At 44.0% G+C, this 8881-nt stretch overlaps 1 long non-coding RNA gene across 1 annotated transcript; it reads right to left on the bottom strand.

Annotated features, from left to right (window-relative positions):
- Nucleotides 1-4176: 4176 nt before the first annotated feature.
- On the bottom strand, nucleotides 4177-5258 carry LOC125556617 (uncharacterized). The gene is made up of 2 exons (XR_007305151.2): nucleotides 4786-5258; nucleotides 4177-4406 (listed from the first exon to the last, which is right to left on the bottom strand). It is a non-coding gene; the product is annotated as an uncharacterized LOC125556617 (long non-coding RNA).
- Between the last annotated feature and the right edge of the window lie 3623 nt (nucleotides 5259-8881).

The following is an 8881-nucleotide window of genomic DNA, read 5'->3' as shown; positions in this document are numbered from 1 at the left end:
CTCCAGCTTGACCACCCTACCGGTGAAGGGGAGACTCGGCTGGGGTCTGCTCTGAAGACTCCATGCCTATGGCGGAAGGAGCTCATCAACCTTCCGAACTGGACGCCACCGCCTCTCCTCCTCCGGCGAGTCAGGGCACTCCGCCTCCACCGCCTCCTCCTCCGGCGAGTGACGATCAGGGCCCTCGGCCGGCTCCTTCTCCGGCGCGTGGCGGCACTCCGCCTCCTTCTCCGCCTGCGCCGACGCGCCCGAGCAGCCAGCCTCCTCCTTCTCCGCCTCGTCAGCAAGGGCGGAAGAGACCTGCCGCCGCTCTAGCTGCTCCGGCGCGTCGTAGTCCTTCTCCTCCGCCGCTTAAGCAAGTAAAGAAGACAACCGCTCCGTCTGCTCGGTCGGCGTCTAGCAGTACAACCAGAGGCGGGAGGACATACAGATTCGGTCCTTCTCTGAAGACTCCAGATAAGTTACCATATGAGAGGACCCTGGAGGAGAACGCCGAGATCGCGCGAGAAGAAGTGAGGAACTTCTTTGAAGGGGTGAAAGCAAAGAAACATCCACCTCCGGAGGAGAAGGTAGATCGGGTGAAAGTGAAGCGCACTCTGGCTGCCCTGACAAAACCACCGAAGTCTGATCCGCCGAAAGGAAATTATGACCGCATTATTGGAAAGGAATTTGCCGAAGCGGAGCGGTCGGGAAGTATTGTCAGTGATCAAAGGCTGAAAGAACGATGAGCTGGGAAACAAATTGCCCAGCTCGGCGAACAAGCGAAGCAATCGTGCCCCCCGCTCAAGGTGCCTAGCCACAACGTCGATAATGATCCAAGGATGGTGCCCGATTATAGCAATCTTGCAGATTACCTTCCCGACGAAGTACATTATGAACCCATGGAGGTGCAGATACAAAGATACGAGTACGGGAAGCCTCTCGTCAAAGATGAAAGATCTCTATCAACGATGATGCGAAGATTGCATGATTGGTACTTGAAAATCTGCAGAGACTCTGGGGGGAGGAGTACTTTGTATGCGAGAGTTAAACCGGAGCATGACCTCGTTGGAATTGATCTGTTGCCTGTTCCATTTGAGGAGTTCTATCAGTTTTTCAATCAATTGGCCCTCGATAAAACAACGGTCGCCTGCTACTGTCTGTAAGTAGTACTACTTCTGTCATTAAGTTTCTCTATATAGCTTAGCTCTTTCATTGCATGTATTTATAATCATCCTCACTATATTATGCAGATTGAAGATCGCCGAATTGAAGAAAAGACAAGTCGGTGATATTGGGTTCATTAACACATATCTCATAGATGCAACTGAGGTTAAACTTCATGCCGCAGCTACCGAGGCCAACTTGCTACGATCGTTCGTAATAAATCAAAACAAAGATATAATACTCTTTCCTTACAACTTCAGGTGAGTGTTACTGTCTTGTGCGTATTCGGTTTCCCTTATATATTAGTCAAGGTTATAGTAATGTAATTGATGAGTTATGCATGTGTGTGCAGTTACCACTATATTCTCCTAGAGATTAAGCTTGAGCAGGGAGTAGTAACCGTCTTGGACTCTAAACGAAAAGATCCCAAGGAGTATGCGGACATGACTGAAATCCTCAAGAAGTAAGTTAAATCGATCATTATCCACCATATCAGCAACTTTGTTCATTTCCTGATATCAAGTAATTGTTTTCTTTGTCCGGCAGGGTTTGGAGAAAATTCACCAAAACAGTTCCGGCACTGCCGAAGGAGCTGGAATTTAGACACCCGAAAGTAAGTACTATAGTAGCATGTTCCGCGCATCTCCTAGTGATTCAAGCGCTAGTTTCATCAATACCATTTAGCATTCTTGCTTGTCAGTTTGATTGACCTCTATTTCTTGTAAAGTGGTTGTGGCAGGAACAAGGGAATGATTTCTGTGGATACTACATCTGCGAGTCCATCCGCCACACGACCTGTGAGCGGGGCGGGTACTCTAACGAACAATATGAAGTACGTAAATAACAACATTCACAATTTTATTTTATTACCATCATTTGTGTTGAGTTTCATTCATTTATATATATATGTATATATATATATATATATATATATATATGTATGTATTGACCCCCTTCTTCAAATTAGATGTTTCGGAAGCGGGATGAACTCCTAGCACCAGCTCGCATGCGAGCAATTCAAGAGGAATTGGCGGCATTCTTTCTTGACCACGTGATCCCTGAAGACGGAGAATTCTATGTGGACCCTGAGTCCGTATGATTATATTTGTAAGAGATAATTATTGTATATATGTAGCCGGTAGTGTCAGATAGATATACGAGAACTTGTTGTTCGACCAATCTCTCGGAGAAGGAGAGGTGGTCGATATCACTGCTCTCTGTATATATGCATATATGTTCATGACGATCTTCTGTTTCCTTCGTTTGCTTACTAGCTAGCTAGCGTGTCTAGTCCTCTCTATATACGTATGTATAGTATGTAGCGTCGACCAAGCACGGACATAAGAGATGACACTTCTCTCTATTAATTATAACTAGCTAACACAATATATGAAACACCTAAATTAACCCCGCAAAACCCCCAACCCCCCCCCCCCTTCAAAAAAAAATAAAAATCCCAGCCACAGAAGTGCTGACGCGTGGATGCCTATTGGTCCCGGTTGGTGCCACCAACCGGGACCAAAGGGTCTCCTGACTGGGCTCTGCGCACTGCCCATGTAGAGGGCCTTTAGTCCCGGTTCTAGATTGAACCGGGACTAAAGAGGGGAGGTATTAGTACCGACACTTTAGTCCCGGTTCCGGAACCGGGACTAAAGGCCCTTACAAACCGGGACTATAGGCCCTTTTTCTACCAGTGATCAGACCCAAATTTGACCACTACGTTTGAACTTTACTATGTTTCTTGAGGTGAATGGACACACTGAGAAAATGTTTGAATTCAGCGCTTAGTGTTTTATTTTCAAGTGTACTATCTAAATTTGCCTTCAAAATTACAAAGACATTTTCTAGGATAAAATATACTTTATTCAGAGCCTAAGTGGTGTGCATGCAGCTGAATATTTTACGCCAAAAGAGCCTGAGTGGTTTGTATGCAGCTGAATTTTTTTTCTGTGGCAGTATTTTCACCGGTGGGGCGGACGAGCAGCGATGTGCTTCTTAGAGTATCTCCAACCACAATGACCTAATTCAAGTCCATATACGTCCGCGAATGTGCCCGGTCATTGACATCCCTTTAGCAATTAGCCCATATATACAGTAAATGTTGGATAATCCAAACATGCCTACGTGCTGATTTCTACTCTTAATGTCTTAGTTGGTAGTGTTCGTGGTTAAATTTCATCCCACCAACACCGGGTTTTTTTCAAGAAAATTCCTTATTTGACACTACCTTAAAATGTGGTTCCTTATTTGACCCTGAAGAAACTTTTCTTCCCTATTTAACATGTAGTCTAAATTTCTTTTCTTGCGTGACATTGCCGTCGGTTTCGTTAGACTATTCCGTCAAACAAAAATTGGATGGACCAAAATACCCCTATGCTAGTCGCTAGCCCACATCGAACAAAAGAAAATATCCCGATCCCGATCTAGCCGTCCCTCTAGTCTATGTTGTTTGACGTGTTTTTGTGCTTGTCGCTTTGAGAAAGCTAAGTCCAGTTAGAATTTTTTTTAGTGCAAGTTACACGTACATTTAGAGTTATTCCTACATGCATGCACTCGTCGGTTGCTTCACGTACCATGCATGCATGCATGCTCGCACACACGTATACTAGCTGATTACATACATGCATCAGTCTACGTATTTGATCATGTAGCTAGCTAACCTTGCAGATGTAGAGGTCCGGAGCAGTTTCCATTAACGTCTCGTCGATTCGTAAATATATCTAAACGTCCGCGCCTCAGTTCCAAATACCCGTATACCGGCGCCCTGGCCGGCGGTATTATACTTCTCCAAAGACCCAAATACTTGACTAACTAGAAGATACCCCACGCGTTGCTGTGGAATGTTTTGATAAGTTCTTCGAGATTGCATCAATGTTGAATGAGATTACTGTGTCACATTTGAATAGTTCATTCGCTTGAGCAATCAAAAAATAAAAATAAAGTCTTAGTATAACTCCTCGACTATCGAATATGTTTATTAGTTTACCTTGTTCAAAATATACTGAAATGAGAAGCATAGTGTGCAAGTCGGAAAACAAACAGAACACGAAGTGATAAATTATATGCACTTTCAGCTTACAACATGATGTGACATTATAGAAAAATTAATGTAGTAGTGATACTCTCACCACACACCAACCTAAAAATATTTGCATAAAGTGACTAAGACGCCATCAGAAATAAATCAATATCAATCTATTAGCTTCAATGATATCCACGTGTGAATCCCCCAATCTGTAGTGACGCCATTCATCATCGGCCTACAGGAAAGATTTTGAGAGCTCACCGAGGACTGCTTTCCATGCCAGAATTATATTACGGTAAAGGCAAGACAAATAACTTCCATCTATTAGCAATAAATCCAATACATCAACTATACACTAAGAACCAGTACATTTGAAGGCGAAATATCAACTAATTATGACAGCAAATGAGATGAAGATAGAAATATTAGCTGCCGAATTCAACTGCAATGTCCATGGAAATCTAATTCATGTTCACAGACAAAAGTGTATGTAGTGTAATTTAGTTTACATAATAGCTTGCCTATATATATGACTGAAGGTAGAAAATGAACTGAGCAAACATATCTGAACCGAGAAAAGCATGTGCAAAGGCTATGGCAACCTACAGGCTTACCATGAATCATCGTGAAGCAGAATGATGGCTCAAATTTTATCGACTCTCTTTTGAGTAATTAATCATCAGTTGCTGTTGATTTGGGATACCTCCCGGCCAGTATCACTCCACAACTCAGGAACATGCCCGTGAGGATACCTAACCTCGATGAAGTCGTGCAGATAGACAGCAGTGTCATGGTATTGAGGAAGGACGGGCCCGGGAGGAGAGTTGGCTCTGTCGAGATGTGGATGCTGTACATGGGAGGGGAGGGATGTGATGTCTATCTGCACGACACGCAGACGGACGGAAGCACAAATAGCATGTGGAGAGGATCAAGGAAGAGAAGAAAGGGGGCAGAGGAGATGACGGGGAGGGGAGAAGATTAAATAGAGGCACGACATCTTGCACTGGATGGGAGGGGAGGGGAACAGACGACACTGAGCACAGAAAAAATAGTGAAAAATTAATTGCAAAAGGGAGAGCAACTCCATCCTTGCATCTATTCGGTGGACAAGACGAAGTGGAAGTGACGTAGGAGATTTAGTGATGGAAAATCAACTGGCGCTGGAGTTATTACCCAGAGAGATGGCAGGGCCGTAGTGCTCCACCCGGAGCTCCATTTCTTTTCAGAAAAAAAAACATCAAAAACAAATGATGACATGAATGGCTGAGGGCATTATGCATGTTAAAAGTTGCTTATGTGGCCGGATTGGTGAGTTGGATAGCTTGCATGTCAAGAGAATTAGTTTAGTGGGGATAAACTATTTAGGTATTATAGATGCATGCATGCATCAATATAGTCTGGGGTGGCCGTGGCGTGTTAAATATAATTGAGTTCTACTATGTACATGCACGTATACAAATACCCGCTACGGAGCTTGTAGACGGGATTTCATATCTCTATATTTCTGGGCTGGCCATGGAAGCTATGAGAAGTAACATACATAGCCTTCGGATTTATTTAACTTTCACTTTATCTTTTTTTCATGCACTTTCTCTGATAATCTCTTATGCACACTTGACAAAACAAGTAACTTATAGTGCAGAACTGAAGATTTGCCACATTCAGCTCAAGTAACAAGTTTCCTATGTTGAGCTTATCTCCTGATATTCAATTTTCTTGAAAAAGTTTACAAAGTTTTAAAAACTATTTCATATTCTTAACATCCACGTGTTCCTCAAAATAGCTAGGTTGTGCAGGTGCACTGGTTGATGACTAGTGTAACATAATTGTAGATATTGTCATGTATAGATTTTTGGTCACCTTATGCACAAGGGGTAAAAGGGTCTTTTCACGTATGTCTTTAACACCGTTAGTGAACAAAATGCACTAGAGTGTCATATTGAGAAAGAAATTTAGAGCAGATGTCAAACAGGGAAGAAAAATTTCTTCAGGGCCAAATAGGGAACCACATTTTAAGGTAGTGTCAAATAAGGAATTCTCTCTTTTTTTTCGTCCTTCCTCCCACCTCCCACGTCCCAGCTATTCCACCTTGGAACCGCGAACCAACCGATTTTTTTTGTTAGCGATGCCCCCATGGGGTCCAGGCGGCAATCCGCCGGTCGATTCAGAAATAACGGTGTGAAAAAAATCTACGAAAATTAACCTACGAAAATCCCCTTGCCCCCACCCCCCCGCCCGCACGTCTGTCGATCCCCTCGCCGCCGCCCTGAGACCAACGCATGTCTCTCCATCGATTTCCTCTCCGGATCGCCTCCTCCGCCGTTTCTCCAGATCGCAGTCTCCGTCGTTTCTTCGGATTGCTGCCACCGCCGTCTGGATCGCCGCCGCCGCGGCCGCCGTCACACAGAAGACGCCGACGTGTGCCGCAGGGACACGTCTCTCCATCGATCCCCTCTCCGGATCGCCTCCTCCGTCGTTTCTCCAGATCGCCGTCTCCGTCGTTTCTCCGGATTGCTGCCACTACCGTCTGGATCGCCGCCGCCGCCGCCGTCACAGAGAAGACGCCGCCGGGATCGCGTCCACGTACGGGACCACCGCCGTCGACGTGTGCCGCAGGGACATCGAAGCAAGACTACAGCGCGGCTGGTCCATTGCGCCCTTGAGCGAGTGTCACTACCCCAAACTGACTTTTTCCTGACGGCCATATACCATCAGGAATGAACAGTTTTCGTCGGGAATGAGCCCTAACATCAGGATGGTTGGTGCTGTTTCTAGCGACTTTGAGGCGACTTCTAGCCCTAACGTGAGGTGCTGTAAGATGCAGAGATCTTATAGGGTGTCCGTCCGCTCGGGACGGTTGGTGCTGTTTCTAGCGACTTCGAGGCGACTCGCTGCAGTATTCCTGGTCGGCACCACCCAGCGATGCGCCTCTCGCCTGATTCCCTCCGGACGCGACAATCGTCATGTTTCGCTGGGGACGTTAGGGGGGCGGGGACATTAGTGGGAGGGAGAAGACTAAGATTTGTTTTTTGAGACTATATATATTCTTTAGAACAAAGGAGAAGAAGGCTAGCACGGCACATTTCGTATTCGGCCCACGCGATCTGTACCTATATAATTCAATCCTACCGGCACGAACGGGCAGGGGAACTCCTAGTCAGCGCCTTCAGCGCCGCGCAAGCCAACCGGCGCCTGCAGCCGCGGCTGGATGGGCCCGGCCACAATGGCGTGGCGCGAAAAAAGGTGGCCAAAAAACAGCTCTTGATTGGGATCGATCTCGGGCCCTCACGCTTCCAAAGAGCATGGCTAGCCACTTGACCAGCCAAATTGTAGTGATTATTTAGAGCGTGAACGTTTTAAAGAATAGAAACATAGACGCACTAATAATTTCACATTACACTGTAGCATTTAGATTTTCCAATTATTTAAAAACATGTGCACATATTACAAATGAAGTTCATGCACATGCAAAAAAAGTTCGCGTATTCAAAAAATAGTTCAACAAATAAAAAAAGTTCATGTATTCAAAATAAAGTTCACAGATTCAAAAGAATTCATCGATTTTCAAAAAATGTCCATCAAACAATAAAATTAGTTCATCAATTTGAATAAAAAAAATTCATCGAATTTGAAAAAAGTTCATCGGATTTGGAAAAAGTTCATCTAAATTGAAAAAAGTTCATGTATTCAAAAACAAGTTCACATATTCAAAAGAGTTCATCGATTCTCAAAAATGTTCATCGAACAATGAAAGTAGTTCATTGATTTGAATAAAACAAGTTCATTGAATTTGAAAAAAAAGTTCATCAATTTGAAAAAGGTACTTCGGATTTCGAAAAGGTTCATCAACTTTAATAAAAAGTTCATCGATTTTGAGAAAAAAATAAAAAAATAAAAAAGTTCATCAAATTTGAAAAACAAGTTCATCAATTTTGAAAAAGGTTCAAGAGTTTCAAAAAAACAGTTCATGGATTTTGAAAAAAAGTTCATCTATTTGAAGAAAACAATTAGGAATTTTGAAAAAGAAAGAAGAAAAGAACAGAGAAAAAAAAGGAAGATAGAAATGGATAAAAAACGTGTCCTAGCTCGCGCTGTGTTTAAAAATGGAAGATGGGCCGGCCCACGAGATCCTGCTGCAGGCGCCGGTTAGCACAAACAGTAGAAACCGGCGCCTGCAGCGCTAAATAGGAATTGCCCGGGCCTAGGCTGCATTTTGTTCGACCCCGACAACAAGAATGGGTCTGGGCTGCGTTATTTTTCTTTGGGCTCGCCCCTATCCTTATTTTGATGAAAAATGGTGGGATGATGTGATGTAGTACACGGCTGTCCTGACTCTCTCTTCCCGACCTGATCCGCACCTCCGGCCCACCCATCTGGCTTGGCACTCACTGCTACATTACCGACACCTCTCAGGCCTACAGTGTGCAAACCGTTTTTCATCAAAACAAGGTCACATTTTTCTTCTTGGAAACTGAGGTTACTTTGTTTTTGAACCAACAGTTGTCCAATTTTCCTTACGTATTAATACAAAACTATGCTTCTTATAAAGGCATGGTGTGTGCGCCCCACCCAAATATTCATCCTCAAGCGGTGACAAAATGAATGAATAACTTAATACACTAGTCACCAACCATATATATCCCGAAGAAATAAAGTTAGGTGAGATGCTACACCAAACAAACATGCTATGTGGATTGTGAAATAACACCA

This window comes from Triticum urartu, chromosome 5A (assembly GCF_056163025.1).
Source record: "Triticum urartu cultivar PI428250 chromosome 5A, HENAU_Tu73, whole genome shotgun sequence".
Lineage (NCBI taxonomy): Eukaryota > Viridiplantae > Streptophyta > Magnoliopsida > Poales > Poaceae > Triticum > Triticum urartu.
The sequence above is the reverse complement of the archived record's forward strand: the minus strand, read 5'-3'. Positions and strand labels throughout refer to the sequence as shown.